The sequence below is a fragment of the Oncorhynchus tshawytscha genome, linkage group LG13 (genome assembly GCF_018296145.1).
Source record: "Oncorhynchus tshawytscha isolate Ot180627B linkage group LG13, Otsh_v2.0, whole genome shotgun sequence".
Taxonomy (NCBI): domain Eukaryota; kingdom Metazoa; phylum Chordata; class Actinopteri; order Salmoniformes; family Salmonidae; genus Oncorhynchus; species Oncorhynchus tshawytscha.
The window spans coordinates 84,683,057-84,703,267 of NC_056441.1; the positions used below are offsets into that span (position 1 = coordinate 84,683,057).

At 41.7% G+C, this 20,211-nt stretch overlaps 1 protein-coding gene and 1 long non-coding RNA gene across 2 annotated transcripts in view; one reads left to right on the top strand and one right to left on the bottom strand.

Annotated features, from left to right (window-relative positions):
- The window catches only part of LOC112266197 (1-phosphatidylinositol 4,5-bisphosphate phosphodiesterase eta-1), a 330,113-nt gene that overhangs the window by 272,871 nt on the left and 37,031 nt on the right, over positions 1-20,211 (top strand). The gene's annotated exons all lie outside the window — the stretch shown is intronic.
- Positions 2,892-10,119, bottom strand: LOC121839113. Its single transcript, XR_006078714.1, has 3 exons — positions 10,102-10,119; positions 3,469-3,570; positions 2,892-3,220 (listed from the first exon to the last, which is right to left on the bottom strand). It is a non-coding gene; the product is annotated as an uncharacterized LOC121839113 (long non-coding RNA).

Sequence of the window (20,211 nt, forward strand, 5' to 3'; positions counted from 1 at the left end):
TGTATTGTAACATACTGTATCTACCATGTAACATACTGTATTGTAACATACTGTATTGTAACATACTGTATCTACTATGTAACATACTGTATTGTAACATACTGTATCTACCATGTAACATACTGTATTGTAACTTACTGTATTGTAACATACTGTATCTACTATGTAACATACTGTATTGTAACATACTGTATCTACTATGTAACATACTGTATTGTAACATACTGTATTGTAACATACTGTATTGTAACATACTGTATCTACCATGTAACATATCTGCTCCTTTCATCATATTTTTGCTCGGTGCCCTCGGCATGACGCCTGGATGTGACAAAGACCTTGTATGACAAACGGCCAGTACAATGGGATTTAGAGACGGTGCTTGGTGACGACAGGAAGTAGGTCTTCCTGTCTCAGTTTCTTGTGAAAAGTGCTGAGGGGAGAGCTTTGGCATGGGGGGAGGGGTCTGTGCTCCGTCCGAGAGGATACAGGCCAGGACACGGTGTGATTTGTTGGCTGGCCCCCTGTCTGCCACTGGGGACGTGCCCCTAGGTTAGAAGCCCCTTCTCCCCCCCCCCCAGGGGAATCAGTTGAGCGGGTCCCTGATACGGTAGCAACAAAGAACCGCGTCCCCCACCGTCCACCTCTGTTACTAGAGCCAAACTGTTGGTTACACATCCTGATGGGAGTTTTGTGCTATAGAAAACATTGGTGCCAGCGAGTTGTCCTCTCTTTGCCCCGAAGGGAGACGACCAAGGAGAATCCTAGTTAGCAGTACAGAGAGACGACCAAGGAGAATCATATTTAGCAGTTCAGAGAGACGACCAAGGAGAATCATATTTAGCAGTACAGAGAGACGACCAAGGAGAATCCTAGTTAGCAGTACAGAGAGACGACCAAGGAGAATCCTAGTTAGCAGTTCAGAGAGACGACCAAGGAGAATCCTAGTTAGCAGTACAGAGAGACGACCAAGGATAATCCTAGTTAGCAGTACAGAGAGACAACCAAGGAGAATCCTAGTTAGCAGTACAGAGAGACGACCAAGGAGAATCATATTTAGCAGTTCAGAGAGACGACCAAGGAGAATCATATTTAGCAGTACAGAGAGACGACCAAGGAGAATCTTATTTAGCATTACAGAGAGACTACCAAGGAGAATCTTATTTAGCAGTTCAGAGAGACAATTTAGCATAATCCAATTTACCAGTTCAGACAGAGAACCCAGAATAATCCTATTTCTCACAGATCCATCTGTATTTATAGGAACAGTCATAGTCCCACCATTCTCCTGTGTCTGATGACCAGGAGTAGAAATACACACAGTTCTCTGCTCCACCACCATTAGGCTCTTTACTGTTCCAATACCTGTAGAAGAAACAACACAGAATCAGACTGTCCACTGTTCCAATACCTGTAGAAGAAACAACACAGAATCAGACTGTCCACTGTTCCAATACCTGTAGAAGAAACAACACAGAATCAGGCTGTCCACTGTTCCAATACCTGTAGAAGAAACAACACAGAATCAGGCTGTCCACTGTTCCAATACCTGTAGGAGAAACAACACAGAATCAGGCTGTCCATTCTGAACATACTACTCCAGACAGTGATGTCATAGTGACACAGAATTAATTAATGTCTTACTTTGTGGTCAGTGGTGTGTCGTCCACCCATTTCCAGGTCCCCTCAGAAACAGAATCAGTCAGACCAATCCAGACGTAGTTCTTTACCCCGCATAACCAATTGACAAATGTCTGTAGTTGTGGGAGAGAGACAACATTGTTAAAACATAGTCATTACTGCTCGTTATCTCTCTCTCTTTTTTTTTCTCTCTACCTCACACACACACACCTGATCGTCTTCGCTCTTGATGACCACCAGGTCTGCTCCTCTATTTCTGCAGTCCTGTCTGCTCTCCTCCCAGGATTTGTACTCAGTAGAGACGTAATAACAACTGCTACCAAGCTTCTTCCATCCGTCCAGACACACTATAAGTTGAACATTTCTTGTTTTAGTCACGTTAATACAACAATGAATTAAGTATCAATCAGACAGTCAAGACAGTCAAGGAAGACACTAAACTAATGGACGGTATGGAAGTCCGCTTTTTTCTCACATATTTCCTTTAATGTAAGTTGAATTGCCTGTTTGTAAGTGTCATGTGAACTGATAACAGAACAGTCATTAGCCAATTTCACTCACCTTTCTGAACTAAAGATTGTTTCAGACATTCTGTCTCTTTTTGTAGCTGGTCTCTTTCTTCAGTCAGGGTGTTGTTACTGGTCTGCAGTTGGTCTCTCTCTTTGGTCAGGCTGTTGTTGTTAGTCTGTATCTGGTCTCTTTCTGCAGTCAGGGTGTTGCAGCTGGTCTCTAGCTGGTCTCTCTGTTCGGTCAGGGTGTTATAATCGGTCTGCAGCTGGTCTCTTTCTGCAGTAAGGGTGTTGTTACTGGTCTGGAGCTGGTCTCTCTCTTTGCTCAGGGTGTTGTAGCTGGTCTGTAATTGGTCTCTCTCTTTGGTCAGGGAGTTGTAGCTGGTCTGTAGCTGGTCTCTCTGTTTGGTCAGGGTGTTGTAGCTGGTCTGCAGCTGGTCTCTTTCTGCAGTAAGGGTGTTGTTACTGGTCTGTAGCTGGTCTCTCTCTTTGGTCAGGGTGTTGTAGTTGGTCTGTAGCTGGTCTCTCTTTTGGTCAGGGTGTTGTAGCTGGTCTGTATCTGGTCTTTCTCTTTGGTCAGGGGTGTTGGAACTGGTCTGTAGCTGGTCTCTCTCTTTGGTCAGGGTGTTGGAACTGGTCTGTAGCTGGTCTCTCTCTTTGGTCAGGTTGTTGGAACTGGTCTGTAGCTGGTCTCTCTCTTTGGTCAGGGTGTTGGAACTGGTCTGTAGCTGGTCTCTCTCTTTGGTCAGGGTGTTGTAGCTGGTCTGTAGCTGGTCTCTCTCTTTGGTCAGCATGTTGTTGCTAGTCTGTAGCTGGTCTCTCTCTTTGGTCAGGGTGTTGTAGCTGGTCTGTAGCTGGTCTCTCACTTTGGTCGGGGTGTTGTAGCTGGTCTGTATCTGGTCTCTCTCTTTGGTCAGGTTGTTGAAACTGGTCTGTAGCTGGTCTCTCTCTTTGGTCAGGGTGTTGTAACTGGTCTGTAGCTGGTCTCTCTCTTTGGTCAGGTGTTGTAACTGGTCTGTAGCTGGTCTCTCTCTTTGGTCAGGTTGTTGAACTGGTCAATTGGTTTCTCTCTGTGAAATAATACAATCAACAACCAAGATAAAAGTGGAAAAGTTAATGAGACATGACCCAGACTGATGTCAATTTCAATTCCAGTCAATTCAGGAAGTACACTGGAATAATTTTCAATTAGAAACGTGTGGAATTGGAATTTGGTGTGTTTTCTGAATTAAATTGAATGGTATTGAAATGTAATTGAACCCTGGTCATTACACCACTGATGATGAAGAATGTTTGAATGAGAACAGATCAAACTCACGGTAGAGTAACAGGCCTATGATCCAAGCCAGTAGGAGAACACACAGCAGCCCCAGACACACTGCAGCAGTTGGGAAATGTCTCTTCCACCTCCAAAGATACACTGAAGTACATATCATTATCATTAGAACTTGATCAATGCATATACATATGTTTTTCTTTCCAGTTGCTCTTTGAATCACTGAGGGAAATACACAAGGAACATGGAACAGAACACCAGAACTGAGTTCCAGAACCTCACATGTTCTACTGCTTGACTTCCAGAACCTCTAACAGAATTATTTGCTTAAACATGCATGAGTTCAGGCACCCAAAACGACTGCCGGAAGCAGTTTTAATCACAATCAAATTCCATTTGTTAATTACTTCATAAAACAACAGGTGTATGCTAATAGTGAAACGCTGACCTATGGGTCATTTTCCAACAATGCAGAGAGAGATAAATAGAAATACAGACAAGGATTAAATAACGAATAGCATTAACAAGTAAAAAATAACATGGGCTATATACACTGTCGATGTGCAGGGGTACAAGGTAACCCGAAAATGAATTTTCACATTTTGTGTTAGTCTGAATGAAATAAAAATCATTGTCACTCTCCTGGAAATATGTTTTTAGAAATGTTTACAAATTAATAAAAAATGAAAAGCTGGAGTATTGTGAGTCAATCATTTTTCAACCTCTTATTGGCAAGTCTAAATACGTTCAGGAGTTTGTAAACATTTGTTTAACAAGTCACATAATAAGTTGCATGGACTCACTCTGTGTACAATAGTGTTTAACATGATTTGTTTTAATGACTACCTCATCTCTTCCAATGCCCTCGGTCAAACAGTGGATTTCAAACACAGATTCAACCACAAAGACCAGGGTGGTTTTCCAATGCAAAGAAGGCCTATCGCAACATAACTGCAATTGAACGTAATAAAAAAGACCCCTAAAAATTGTAATTTCAAGGAAAAGGGGAAAAAGTCATTGGTAAAAAGGTTAAATTTATTGCCATGAGTACAGTTTGAGCCAATATGTTTTTATAAGTTAGATATGTACACCTTCATCCAAGGCTCACTGCATAGCTCTTTTAGAAACAAACCTATTTACATTATAAAAAATGCACACATATTGAGTAAGTTTGAAGAAAATGCAGACGTCGAATATCCCTTTGCACTTTGAATGGTGTATCAATACACCCAGTCACTACAAAGATACAGGTGTCCTTCTTAACTCAGTTGCCGGAGAGGAAGGAAACCGCTCAGGGATTTCACCATACGGCCAATGGTGACTTTAAAACAGTTATGGAGTTTAATGGTTGTGATAGGAGAAAACTGAGGATGGATCAACATTGTAGTTACTCCTCAACACTACTTGACAATGTGTAAATAAGGAAGCTGTCCAACATAGAAAATACTGTCAAAAATGTGGCAAAACAATTAAAATGTTGTCCTGAATACAAAGTGTTGTATTGGATTTTCCCAAAACATAACACATTTGAGTCTCCATAGTTTCAGGATAAAGAAAAGAAACAGACTGGAATTAACCAGGCAAAATCCTAGAGGAAAACCTGGTTGTTTACTTGCCACCAGACACCAGACACTGGGAGAAAATGTCACCTTTCAGTTGGACAATAACCTAAAACACAAGGCCAAATTTACACTTGTAGGGACCCGATGCCGGAGATGAGAAGCAAGTACGAGGAGTCAAAATTGAATAAGGAACAGACATGAAATAAGACAGGCACAGAGTCAGCACACGGGCAGAACAACGACATTCAACAGTCACTGCAGCAGTGGGGGAATACGCGGTACGGGGAAAGGCAGGAGTGCGTAAAGCACCAGGGTGAGAAGGGAGCAGGCGTGACAATTTTTTTTTTTTACCTTAATTAAACTAGGCAAGTCAGTTACTACAATAGATGGCGAGTGCGCTCCACAGTAAATGTTCATATTGCAAATGCACATCAAGTGAAGACCCAAGAGTCATATTTTGAAAAATGTGAAAAAAAATTAAATAACATCACCCCCTTAAAACCTTTTACAACTAGGGGGCGATATTTTAATTTTTTGGATACAACAAGATATTTTGTCATGAAAAGATGCTCGACTATGCATATAATTGACAGCTTTGGATAGAAAACCCAGATAAAAATCCAATTAGGAAGTGCCGCATTTTTTGAAACTGCCTCATGCCAATGACTCCTTATATGGCTGTGAATGAGCTACGAATGAGCTTACGTTTTCTACGTATTCCCCAAGGTATCTACAGCATTGTGACGTCTTTTTACGCATTTCTGTTGAAGAATAGCCGTAAGGGACCACATTTAGCAAGGGGTCACATGATGTCTCCCGCAGAAAATCTTGCATAAAATACTGAGGTAGCCATTTTTCCAATCGCTTCTTATGAGAAACCAATTGCCTCGACGGATATATTATCGAATATATATGTTAAAAACTCCTTGAGGATTGATTCTAAACAACGTTTGCCGTGTTTCTGTCGATATTATGATTTCTATTTCTAATTTGGAAAAAAGTTTGGCGTTATAGTTGAAGTATTTTTCGGTTTTCTCTTTTGCCAAAACTGATGACCAAATGGGAGCCATTTCGCCTACAAAAATAATATTTTTGGAAAAAAGGAACATTTGCTATCAAACTGGGAGTCTCCTGAGTGAAAGCATCTGAAGTTCTTCAAAGGTAAATTATTTAATTTGGTTGCTTTTCTTATTTTCGTGAAAATGTTGCCTGCTGCCAGCAGAGCCTAGCATAGCATTATGCCATGCTAAACTTACACAAATGTTTGTCTAGCGTTGGCTGTAATGCATATTTTGAAAATCTGAGATGACAGTGTTGTTAACAAAAGGCTAAGCTTGTGTTTCAATATATTTATTTCATTTCATTTACAATTTTCATGAATAGGAAACGTTGCGTTATGGTAATGAGCTTGAGGCTATGATTACGCTCCCGGATACGGGTTTGCTAGTCGCAAGAAGTGCTTCTGGTAACCCGCTCCAATCACCAAGCGCACGGATGTCTATTTGCAATATGTTTCAATGGGCATTTACCATCACAAATTTGACATGCTCAAAAATAATGCAGAAATGCGAAATTGACTGGACCGATGAACTCGGGATGGCCTGGCAGTGATAGTGGTTCCTCTCCATAGCTAGTTGTGCTGATTTCATCATGTCCATTTGGTGATGGTCTATCACTGTTTAAACACTGTTTAAACATATTGTAAATGGACAAAAGTCAGCCAGAAAGTCACCATCCATCAAACAATTAGATATCATTCTGACATCAAACTGATACAAACTGACACCAAACCCACTTTTTCCAACTCATTTAGAAGCCAACTATCACACATTTCAGAACAGGCCCACAATTCACGCCTTCTGTTTAAACCATAATAAAAACATAAAACACGTCATTACGTTCTAGCTGCGAGTCCAGTTTCTCACAAACAGCAGGTTGGGAAAAACACTTTTAGGGTGATTTTAACCACTTCCGGTTGCTCCAGGAAGCTTAGAATCAACACAGGTAGACCTCATAGTGGCCTGATAGATTATCATCAAAGACAGGTTCCACCGGATGGATTGTGATAGAAGACATTTTGATATGGCATTCATAACCCTAGGATTCAGGTTGAATTTAGGGGAGCAGGAAATGTATTCCTATGGGGAGAGATGTCATTGTAATCTGTGAGATGAAAAAACTATGTTTTCACTGTTAAGGGTTAATGCCACACGGTCAAGGTTAGGCTTGCACGGATCGGGAGGACCTCATGAACGTACCTGAAGTCGAATTGTGCTTCTCACCCTAACGGTTCTCTCACTGTCACCCAAAAGCAAATGATGTTGTGGGGCAGGCTTCATTTTGGGCCTACTATTCTAATGGTTTCTGCGCTTAGACCGAGCGATTAGGCTTGCACAGATCTGGACGACCTTAAGAACATGCTTGTGGTTGAATTGTCCTTCTAAGCCTAACGGTTCTGCCGCTGTCCCCCAAAAGCACCTGAAATTTAGGGCCAGGCTTTATTTTGGGCCTTCTTTTTTCACGGTCAAGCGGGGCATCTCGTTGAACTTGGCACAGCCTAGAGATTATGGTAATGCCATTGCAGGCTCTGTGTGTCTTTAACCACTAGTGACACCCCATCCCGGGACCATTGTCATCATCTGACACTAATTAGCATAACGCAACGGACATAAATCTTCCTAGAAAATATTCCTATTCATAAAAATCACAAGTGAAATATATTGGTACACAGCTTAGCCTTTTGTTAATCACCCTGTCATCTCAGATTTTCAAAATATGCTTTACAACCAAAGCTAGACAAGCATTTGTGTAAGTTTATCGATAGCCTAGCATAGCATTATGCGTTGCTAGCAGCAGGCAACCTTGTCACGAAAATCAGAAAAAGTAATCAAATTAAATCGTTTACCTTTGATGAACTTCGGATGTTTTCACTCATGAGACTCCCAGGTAGATAGACAATGTTCATTTTTTCCCAAAATATTATTTTTGTAGGCGAAATAGCTCCGTTTGTTCTTCACGTTTGGCTGAGAAATCGACCGGGCATTGCGCTCACGACAATGCCGAAAATATTCAAAATTGGCTCCATAATATCGACAGAAACATGGCAAACGTTGTTCATAATCAACCCTCAAGGTGTTTTTCAAATATCTATTCGATAATATATCAACCGGGACAATTGGTTTCTCAGTAGAAGCGATTGGAATAATGGCTACCTCTGTATTTTACGCAAGAATTTCTCTGGGAGCATCATGTGACCACTTGCGCAATGAAGCCGCCTACGGGTATTCTTCAACATAAATGCGTAGAAAGTGTAATCTGGTTGATAGGGCATAGCTCAATAGTGATGCAGAGCTTTCAAAAGATGAGTCACTTCCGGATTGGATTTTTCTCAGGCTTTCGCCTGTAACATCAGTTCTGTTATACTCACAGACAATATTTTTACAGCTTTGGAAACTTTAGAGTGTTTTCTATCCTAAACTGTCAATTATATGCATATTCTAGCATCTGGTCCTGACAAAATATCCCGTTTAATATGGGAACGTTATTTTTCCAAAAATGAAAATACTGCCCCATAGTCACAACATGTTAAGCCCCGCACGGTGTCACTCCATCCTGCTGTGTGTGTGGGAGCTTTTCTTTGACATCTGTTGGAAGAAATTACTGATTTACATTTAATGAGGGTTAATCACACATATGAAGTTTTGAAAAGATTTTAACTATTCAAAACAGCCTCTATGACCCCATTTTAAGGCACTTCCGGTTGACACAGGAAGCTGAAAGTGAACACATATCCTCCTTGGGGTAGGCTCTTACAGAATATTGAGTTTTAAGTTTTTACGTTAAGAACTGAATTATTTACAGAGGGTTGAATGAGTGTGTGTTATTTCAGAAAATGACAGAAATCACTTAGAGCTCCGAAACCCGTCTAAACACGATCTGTAACTTTTTTAAAAACATTTCTTTGACCATCACCAATTGTACAATGTACGATTTCTCGTAAATGATGATAGATAAATGGCTGGTTATTTTTTTCCTGACACCATAAGTTCATGTACTTTGACGTGAAGTGGTCATTTTAGCGCTCTATTTTCATTTTTTTTACCTTTAATCCCAGAAAAATGGTCCTTAACTCAAAAAGCATTTCGGACCTCAATGCCATCTTGTTTCTGGGCTAACAGCCCATTAGTCCAAACCTATGCTCACCAAGTTCTGTCTTCGAAGTCTTTTCCTTTTAGGAGAAATGGCCTTGTCGTAATTGGTGATGTTTTAAACATTTGCAATAAGATTCCATTCGTCATCTGGTGGAATTTACCGGGAAAAATGAACAAAATGTGAACAACAAAATGAAACGACAACCGAATGTCCGAGAGACTTCGTTCGATGACTTCCCGGAAGATCTGGCCCAGCTGCACGGCTCACCTCCGTCGGCGAATTTTAGAAACATTTGCGCACGTCTAGTAACGGACCGTACATTTGCAATATGGAAATTCTCATCAATCATACAGAAAATGCCGAAAAGTACCCTTCTGTGTGTAATCTTCTGACCCACTGGAGTTGTGATACAGTGAATTGTAAGTAAAATAATTGTAAACAATGTAAATGTAAACAATTGTTGGAAGAATTACTTGTGTCATGCACAAAGTAGATATCCTAAACGACTTGCCAAAACTATAGTTTGTTCACAATAAATCTGTGAAGTGGTTGAAAAACAAGCTTTAAATGACTCCTAAGTGTATGTAAAGTTCTGACTTCAACTGTATGATGTTTCTGAAATATGAACACAGAAATACTGGACATCAACTCATATTATGGTGGCGATTTGACAAAATTACAATCATGGTCTTGAATTGGACTCGCATTTTTCTGGTCTTGGTCTTGACTCGGTCCCCACAAGAGCAGCCGTGTGTGTGTGTGTGTGTGTGTGTGTGTGTGTGTGTGTGTGTGTGTGTGTGTGTGTGTGTGTGTGTGTGTGTGTGTGTGTGTGTGTGTGTGTGTGTGTGTGTGTGTGTGTGTGTGTGTGTGTGTGTGTGTGTGTGTGTGTGTGTGTGTGTGTGTGTGTGTAGGGGTGTAAGTATGTGTCAGTGTCTAGCATTACACACGGATAAACTGTTACCTGAATGTTGATCCTTCTCTTGCAGGGCATGATGGGTCTTTTGTTGTTGTAAATAGGATCATCAATGTCAATGGTCTTTATTTCATTAGGTTCTTCATCTTCAAATCCATTTGTGTATTCATAGATTCCCTTATACATCTTGATAAGCTTGTGGTCCTCAAAAAACATCTACTCTTTTAACTTCTACTGTTGTAACTTCTACTGTTGTATCTTCTACTGTTGTAACTTCTACTGTTGTATCTTCTACTGTTGTATCTTCTACTGTTGTAACTTCTACTGTTGTATCTTCTACTGTTGTATCTTCTACTGTTGTATCTTCTACTGTTGTATCTTCTACTGTTGTATCTTCTACTGTTGTATCTTCTACTGTTGTATCTTCTACTGTTGTATCTTCTACTGTTGTAACTTCTACTGTTGTATCTTCTACTGTTGTAACTTCTACTGTTGTATCTTCTACTGTTGTATCTTCTACTGTTGTATCTTCTACTGTTGTAACTTCTACTGTTGTAAAGTCTGCTGTTATCTCAGTTGTAGGTTTGTGTCTGTTCGCTGCACAGCTGGAGTCTCTGTGTGACTCAGTCTAATGTCAGAGACAGTTTTAACAGTCAACCTCATTAAAGGGGAAACTGTCTAACCAATAGTACGACACTAACCACCACCATGTGACCACAGACTTATTTTCTGAAAACCACGTTTGTTTACCACAGTGTAGATTAGTTTGTATATTTAGTTTATATTAGTTTAGTTTACCACAGTGTATATTAGTTTGTAAACTCCACATCTACATTTAACAAGAGGGACCACATCTATATTTAACGAGAGGGACCACATCTATATTTAACAAGAGGGACCACATCTACATTTAACAAGAGGGACCACATCTATATTTAACAAGAGAGACCACATCTATATTTAACAAGAGGGACCACATCTATATTTAACAAGATGGACCACTCCACATCTATATTTAACAAGAGGGACCACTCCACATCTATATTTAACAAGAGGGACCACTCCACATCTATATTTAACGAGAGGGACCACATCTATATTTAACAAGAGAGACCACATTTATATTTAACAAGAGGGACCACTCCACATCTATATTTAACGAGAGGGACCACATCTATATTTAACAAGAGAGACCACATTTATATTTAACAAGAGGGACCACATCTATATTTAACAAGAGGGACCACTCCACATCTATATTTAACGAGAGGGACCACATCTATATTTAACAAGAGGGACCACTCCACATCTATATTTAACGAGAGGGACCACATCTATATTTAACAAGAGGGACCACATCTATATTTAACAAGAGGGACCACATCTATATTTAACGAGAGGGACCACATCTATATTTAAAAAGAGGGACCACTCCACATCTATATTTAACGAGAGGGACCACATCTATATTTAACAAGAGGGACCACATCTATAGTTAACAAGAGGGACCACATCTATATTTAACAAGAGGGACCACATCTATATTTAACAAGAGGGACCACATCTACATTTAACAAGAGGGACCACATCTATATTTAACAAGAGAGACCACATCTATATTTAACAAGAGGGACCACATCTATATTTAACAAGATGGACCACTCCACATCTATATTTAACAAGAGGGACCACTCCACATCTATAGTTAACAAGAGGGACCACTCCACATCTATATTTAACAAGAGGGACCACATCTATATTTAACAAGAGGGACCACATCTATATTTAACAAGAGGGACCACTCCACATCTATATTTAACAAGAGGGACCACTCCACATCTATAGTTAACAAGAGGGACCACTCCACATCTATATTTAACAAGAGGGACCACATCTATATTTAAAAAGAGGGACCACATCTACATTTAACAAGAGGGACCACATCTATATTTAACAAGAGGGACCACATCTACATTTAACAAGAGGGACCACATCTATATTTAACGAGAGGGACCACATCTATATTTAACAAGAGGGACCACATCTATAGTTAACAAGAGGGACCACATCTATATTTAACAAGAGGGACCACATCTATATTTAACAAGAGGGACCACATCTATATTTAACGAGAGGGACCACATCTATATTTAAAAAGAGGGACCACTCCACATCTATATTTAACGAGAGGGACCACATCTATATTTAACAAGAGGGACCACATCTATAGTTAACAAGAGGGACCACATCTATATTTAACAAGAGGGACCACATCTATATTTAACAAGAGGGACCACATCTATATTTAACAAGAGGGACCACATCTATATTTAACAAGAGGGACCACATCTATATTTAACAAGAGGGACCACTCCACATCTATATTTAACAAGAGAGACCACATCTATATTTAACAAGATGGACCACTCCACATCTATATTTAACGAGAGGGACCACTCCACATCTATATTTAACGAGAGGGATCACTCCACATCTATATTTAACAAGAGGGACCACATCTATATTTAAAAGAGGGACCACATCTACATTTAACAAGAGGGACCACATCTATATTTAACAAGAGGGACCACATCTACATTTAACAAGAGGGACCACATCTATATTTAACAAGAGGGACCACATCTATATTTAACAAGAGGGACCACTCCACATCTATATTTAACAAGAGGGACCACATCTATATTTAACAAGAGGGACCACATCTATATTTAACAAGAGGGACCACATCTATATTTAACAAGATGGACCACTCCACATCTATATTTAACAAGAGGGACCACATCTATATTTAACAAGAGGGACCACTCCACATCTATATTTAACAAGAGGGACCACATCTATATTTAACAAGAGGGACCACATCTATATTTAACAAGAGGGACCACATCTATATTTAACAAGAGGGACCACATCTATATTTAACAAGAGGGACCACATCTATATTTAACAAGAGGGACCACATCTATATTTAACAAGAGGGACCACTCCACATCTATATTTAACAAGATGGACCACATCTATATTTAACAAGAGGGACCACATCTATATTTAACAAGAGGGACCACATCTATATTTAACAAGAGGGACCACATCTATATTTAACAAGAGGGACCACTCCACATCTATATTTAACAAGAGAGACCACATCTATATTTAACAAGAGGGACCACATCTATATTTAACAAGAGGGACCACTCCACATCTATATTTAACGAGAGGGACCACATCTATATTTAACAAGAGAGACCACAACTATATTTAACAAGAGAGACCACATCTATATTTAACAAGAGGGACCACATCTATATTTAACAAGAGGGACCACATCTATATTTAACAAGAGGGACCACATTTATATTTAACAAGAGGGACCACATCTATATTTAACAAGAGGGACCACATCTATATTTAACAAGAGGGACCACATCTATATTTAACAAGAGGGACCACATCTATATTTAACAAGAGGGACCACATCTATATTTAACAAGAGGGACCACTCCACATCTATATTTAACAAGAGGGACCACATCTATATTTAACAAGAGGGACCACATCTATATTTAACAAGAGGGACCACATTTATATTTAACAAGAGGGACCACATCTATATTTAACAAGAGGGACCACTCCACATCTATATTTAACAAGAGGGACCACATCTATATTTAACAAGAAGGACCACATCTATATTTAACAAGAGGGACCACATCTATATTTAACAAGAGGGACCACATCTATATTTAACAAGAGGGACCACATTTATATTTAACAAGAGGGACCACATCTATATTTAACAAGAGGGACCACTCCACATCTATATTTAACAAGAGGGACCACATCTATATTTAACAAGAGGGACCACATCTATATTTAACAAGAGGGACCACATTTATATTTAACAAGAGGGACCACATCTATATTTAACAAGAGGGACCACTCCACATCTATATTTAACAAGAGGGACCACATCTATATTTAACAAGAGGGACCACTCCACATCTATATTTAACAAGAGAGACCACATCTATATTTAACAAGATGGACCACATCTATATTGAGGGTTCTGTCCTAAAGTTCCTTTCCATTTCCTCACTTTGTTACTTTCAGGTTGGGACCACTTTAGTTCATTGTTCTCTAAAAGTGCTGATCCTCTGTGTGTGTGTGTGTGTGTGTGTGTGTGTGTGTGTGTGTGTGTGTGTGTGTGTGTGTGTGTGTGTGTGTGTGTGTGTGTGTGTGTGTGTATGTGTGTGTGTCTGTGGGTATTACCAGCATTACCAGAGAATGAGGAAGTCAAACACACATGGATCAGCACAGTTTCTGCACAGTCAGCACAAACATTCATCGGATGGCACCGATTCAAACCCACTGAATTCAAGCCTTGAGGGAACATATACACACAAACAAACACACACAAACAAACACACACACACAAACACAGCAGGGCAACACACACACACACAGCAGGGCAACACACACACACAGCAGGGCAGCACACACACACAAACACACACACAACAGCAGGGCAACACACACAAACACAGCAGGGCAACACACACACACAGCAGGGCAACACACACACACAGCAGGGCAACACACACACACAGCAGGGCAACACACACACAGCAGGGCAACACACACACACAGCAGGGCAACACACACACACAGCAGGGCAACACACACACACAGCAGGGCAACACACACACACAGCAGGGCAACACACAAACACAGCAGGGCAACACACAAACACAGCAGGGCAACACACACACACAGCAGGGCAACACACACACACAGCAGGGCAACACACACACACACAGCAGGGCAGCACACACACACAGCAGGGCAGCACACACAGCAGGGCAAGACACACAGCAGGGCAACACACACAGTAGGGCAACACACACACACAGTAGGGCAACACATACAGCAGGGCAGCACACACAGCAGGGCAGCACACACAGCAGGGCAAGACACACAGCAGGGCAACACACACACACAGTAGGGCAACACATACAGCAGGGCAGCACACACAGCAGGGCAGCACACACACACAGTAGGGCAGCACACACAGCAGGGCAGCACACACAGCAGGGCAACACACACAGCAGGGCAACACACACAGCAGGGCAACACACACAGTAGGGCAACACACACAGTAGGGCAACACACACAGCAGGGCAGCACACACAGCAGGGCAGCACACACAGCAGGGCAACACACACAGTAGGGCAACACACAGCAGGGCAGCACACACACACAGCAGGGCAGCACACACAGCAGGGCAACACACACAGCAGGGCAGCACACACAGCAGGGCAACACACACAGCAGGGCAACACACACACACAGCAGGGCAACACACACAGCAGGGCAGCACACACAGCAGGGCAGCACACACACACAGCAGGGCAACACACACAGCAGGGCAACACACACACACAGCAGGGCAACACACACAGCAGGGCAGCACACACAGCAGGGCAGCACACACACACAGCAGGGCAACACACACAGCAGGGCAACACACATAGTGGTGTAAAGTCCTTCAGTAAAATACTGCTCAAGCAGTCATTAACTCTGAATGGTTAAGGTGAGTCATTAACATGGTTAAGGTGAGTCATTAACTGAATGGTTAAGGTGAGTCATTAACTGAATGGTTAAGGTGAGTCATTAACTGAATGGTTAAGGTGAGTCATTAACTCTGAATGGTTCAGGTGAGTCATTACCTCTGAATGGTTAAGGTTAGGCATTAATTCTGAATGGTTAAGGTGAGTCATTAACTCTGAATGGTTAAGGTGAGTCATTAACTCTGAATGGTTAAGGTGAGTCAAGGTGAGTCATTAACTCTGAATGGTTAAGGTGAGTCATTAACTCTGAATGGTTAAGGTGAGTCAAGGTGAGTCATTAACTCTGAATGGTTAAGGTGAGTCATTAACACTGTTAAGGTGAGTCATTAACATGGTTAAGGTGAGTCATTAACTCTGAATGGTTAAGGTGAGTCATTAACTCTGAATGGTTAAGGTGAGTCATTACCTCTGAATGGTTAAGGTGAGTCAAGGTGAGTCATTAACTCTGAATGGTTAAGGTGAGTCATTAACTCTGAATGGTTAAGGTGAGTCATTAACTCTGAATGGTTAAGGTGAGTCATTAACTCTGAATGGTTAAGGTGAGTCCTCTCATCCTCTCCACTACTGCCTCTTTCCTCTCATCCTCCCCTTCTTTCCTCCTCTCTCCCTCCCCCAGAGTTCTTCCCTCTGATAGATTCCTACTTTAGTTTAATTGTGAGTCTATTGTGACCCCTGGCACTGCCTCAGAGACTCACTCACTCACACAAACATCCTTAATTTGGTTTTAGACATAGTACCTTTTTCCTCTCTCATTGTTTCTCTGCTTCACTCACACACACACATTCTGTCTCTCTCTCTCACACACACACACACACACACCCACACACACACACACACGTTGTCTCAGTTATGCACACCTCTTGGAGGGAACGCAACACCCTGCTACATCTCAACACCCTGTGGAGTGAAGGCCATATGTGATCGTAGGTGGAAGGACGACAGAGGCACAGAAACATAATACAGTTTACAGGGAATGGATTCTCCCTCAACATGGTAAAGTGGAGAAAAGGGGCTGGACGGAACCCTTAATTAATACGGTAAAGTGGAGAAAAAGGGGCTGGACGGAACCCTTAATTAATACGGTAAAGTGGAGAAAAAGGGGCTGGACGGAACCCTTAATTAATACGGTAAAGTGGAGAAAAAGGGGCTGGACGGAACCCTTAATTAAGATGGTAAAGTGGAGAAAAGGGGCTGGACGGAACCCTTAATTAATACGGTAAAGTGGAGAAAAAGGGGCTGGACGGAACCCTTAATTAAGATGGTAAAGTGGAGAAAAGGGGCTGGACGGAACCCTTAATTAATACGGTAAAGTGGAGAAAAGGGGCTGGACGGAACCAAAGCAAAGAGTCCCCACTCCTACCTTACCTGCCTTCCCACTACTTACCTAGCCTTCAGCACCACCTGGTGCACTAACTAACATACAGGGGGTGGTCCACCCAAGTCTTACCTAGCCTTCAGCACCACCTGGCGCGCTAACCAACATACAGGGGGTGGTCCACCCAGGTCTTACCTAGCCTTCAGCACCACCTGGCGCGCTAACCAACATACAGGGGGTGGTCCACCCAGGTCTTACCTAGCCTTCAGCACCACCTGGCGCACTAACCAACATACAGGGGTGGTCCACCCAAGTCTTACCTAGCCTTCAGCACCACCTGGCGCGCTAACCAACATGGTCCATCCAGGGCTTACCTAGCCTTCAGCACCACCTGGCGCGCTAACCAACATACAGGGGGTGGTCCACCCAGGTCTTACCTAGCCTTCAGCACCACCTGGTGCACTAACTAACATACAGGGGGTGGTCCACCCAAGTCTTACCTAGCCTTCAGCACCACCTAGCCCGCTAACCAACATACAGGGGGTGGTCCGCCCAGGGCTTACCTAGCCTTCAGCACCACCTGGTGCACTAACCAACATACAGGGGGTGGTCCACCCAGGTCTTACCTAGTGTACATAGACAGAGTACATACTACGGGTTATGTATGCCTGCAGGCCTCTGGCCTAAACACTCCTTTCTGTCACAAACACACACCTCTTCCTCAGAAACTCAAGGCCCCGTAGAGACAGATCTAATCCAGTTAAAATGATTGTGATTCTCAGCCTGGGGGAAACCATCTATCTCTTGTATTTAGTGTGTGTGTGTGTGTGTGTGTGTGTGTGTGTGTGTGTGTGTGTGTGTGTGTGTGTGTGTGTGTGTGTGTGTGTGTGTGTGTGTGTGTGTGTGTGTGTGTGTGTGTGTGTGTGTGTGTACCATCCATCTTCTGTATTGAATAGAGTATAGACAGGTGAAGGGGACGTAGCTAGAGGGGACGTAGCTGGCTAGGATTGAGCTCTATTACACACACACACACACACACACACACACACACACACACACAGAGAGAGAGAGAGAGAGAGAGAGAGAGAGAGAGAGAGAGACAGAGAGTGAGCTCCACTTCCTAACCTCCTGCCAAATGTATGACCATTTTAGAGACACGTATTTCCCTCAGATTACACAGATCCACAACGAATTAGAAAAAAAACAAACCTGATTTTTATAAACTCCCAAATCTACTGGGTGAAATACCACAGTGTGCCGTCACAGCAGCAAGATGTGTGACCTGTTGCCACAAGAAAAGGTCAACCAGTGAAGAACAAACAATCTCATTTGACCTTTTTGTACTCTTAACTATTTGTACATCGTTACAACATTGTATATATAGATAATATGACTCATTCTATGAACTGCTTATAAGAACTCATGCTATGAACTCATCCTATGAACTGCTTATAAGAACTCATGCTATGAACTGCTTATAAGAACTCATGCTATGAACTCATCCTAAGAACTCATTCTATGAACTGTAGAATAGATTCAGCATTCTAAGAACTCATCCTATGAACTCATCCTATGAACTCATCCTATGAACTCATTCTATGAACTGCTTATAAGAACTCATGCTATGAACTCATCCTATGAACTGCTTATAAGAACTCATGCTATGAACTCATCCTAAGAACTCATCCTATGAACTCATTCTATGAACTGCTTATAAGAACTCATTCTATGAACTCATCCTATGAACTGCTTATAAGAACTCATTCTATGAACTCATCTATGAACTGCTTATAAGAACTCATCCTATGAACTCATCCTATGAACTCATCCTATGAACTGCTTATAAGAACTCATGCTATGAACTCATCCTATGAACTCATCCTATGAACTGCTTATAAGAACTCATGCTATGAACTCATCCTATGAACTCATCCTATGAACTGCTTATAAGAACTCATGCTATGAACTCATCCTATGAACTCATCCTATGAACTGCTTATAAGAACTCATCCTATGAACTCATCCTATGAACTCATCCTATGAACTGCTTATAAGAACTCATCCTATGAACTCATCCTATGAACTCATCCTATGAACTGCTTATAAGAACTCATGCTATGAACTCATCCTATGAACTCATCCTATGAACTGCTTATAAGAACTCATGCTATGAACTCATCCTATGAACTCATCCTATGAACTGCTTATAAGAACTCATCCTATGAACTCATCCTATGAACTCATCCTATGAACTCATCCTATGAACTCATCCTATGAACTGCTTATAAGAACTCATCCTATGAACTCATCCTATGAACTCATCCTATGAACTCATCCTATGAACTCATCCTATGAACTGCTTATAAGAACTCATCCTATGAACTCATCCTATGAACTCATCCTATGAACTCATCCTATGAACTCATCCTATGAACTCATCCTATGAACTCATCCTATGAACTCATTCTATGAACTCATCCTATGAACTCATCCTATGAACTCATCCTATGAACTCATTCTTAGAAGTCGTGTTAAGAAGCAGTGGCGTTCTAAAAAACTGAATTCCGCTGGTGAATGTTAGCCCTTTAGAGACGTGAGAGTTGAACATCCTTAGAGGATTACAGTGGCAGGCCCTTTAGAGACGTGAGAGTTGAACATCCTTAGAGGATTATAGTGGCAGGCCCTTTAGAGACGTGAGAGTTGAACATCCTTAGAGGATTACAGTGGCAGGCCCTTTAGAGACGTGAGAGTTGAACATCCTTAGAGGATTACAGTGGCAGGCCCTTTAGAGACGTGAGAGTTGAACATCCTTAGAGGATTACAGTGGCAGGCCCTTTAGAGAAGTGAGAGTTGAACATCCTTAGAGGATTACAGTGGCAGGCCCTTTAGAGACGTGAGAGTTGAACATCCTTAGAGGATTATAGTGGCAGGCCCTTTAGAGAAGTGAGAGTTGAACATCCTTAGAGGATTACAGTGGCAGGCCCTTTAGAGAAGTGAGAGTTGAACATCCTTAGAGGATTATAGTGGCAGGCCCTTTAGAGAAGTGAGAGTTGAACATCCTTAGAGGATTACAGTGGCAGGCCCTTTAGAGACGTGAGAGTTGAACATCCTTAGAGGATTATAGTGGCAGGCCCTTTAGAGACGTGAGAGTTGAACATCCTACCCTCTCTCTACCCTCTCTCTCTCTCTCTCTCT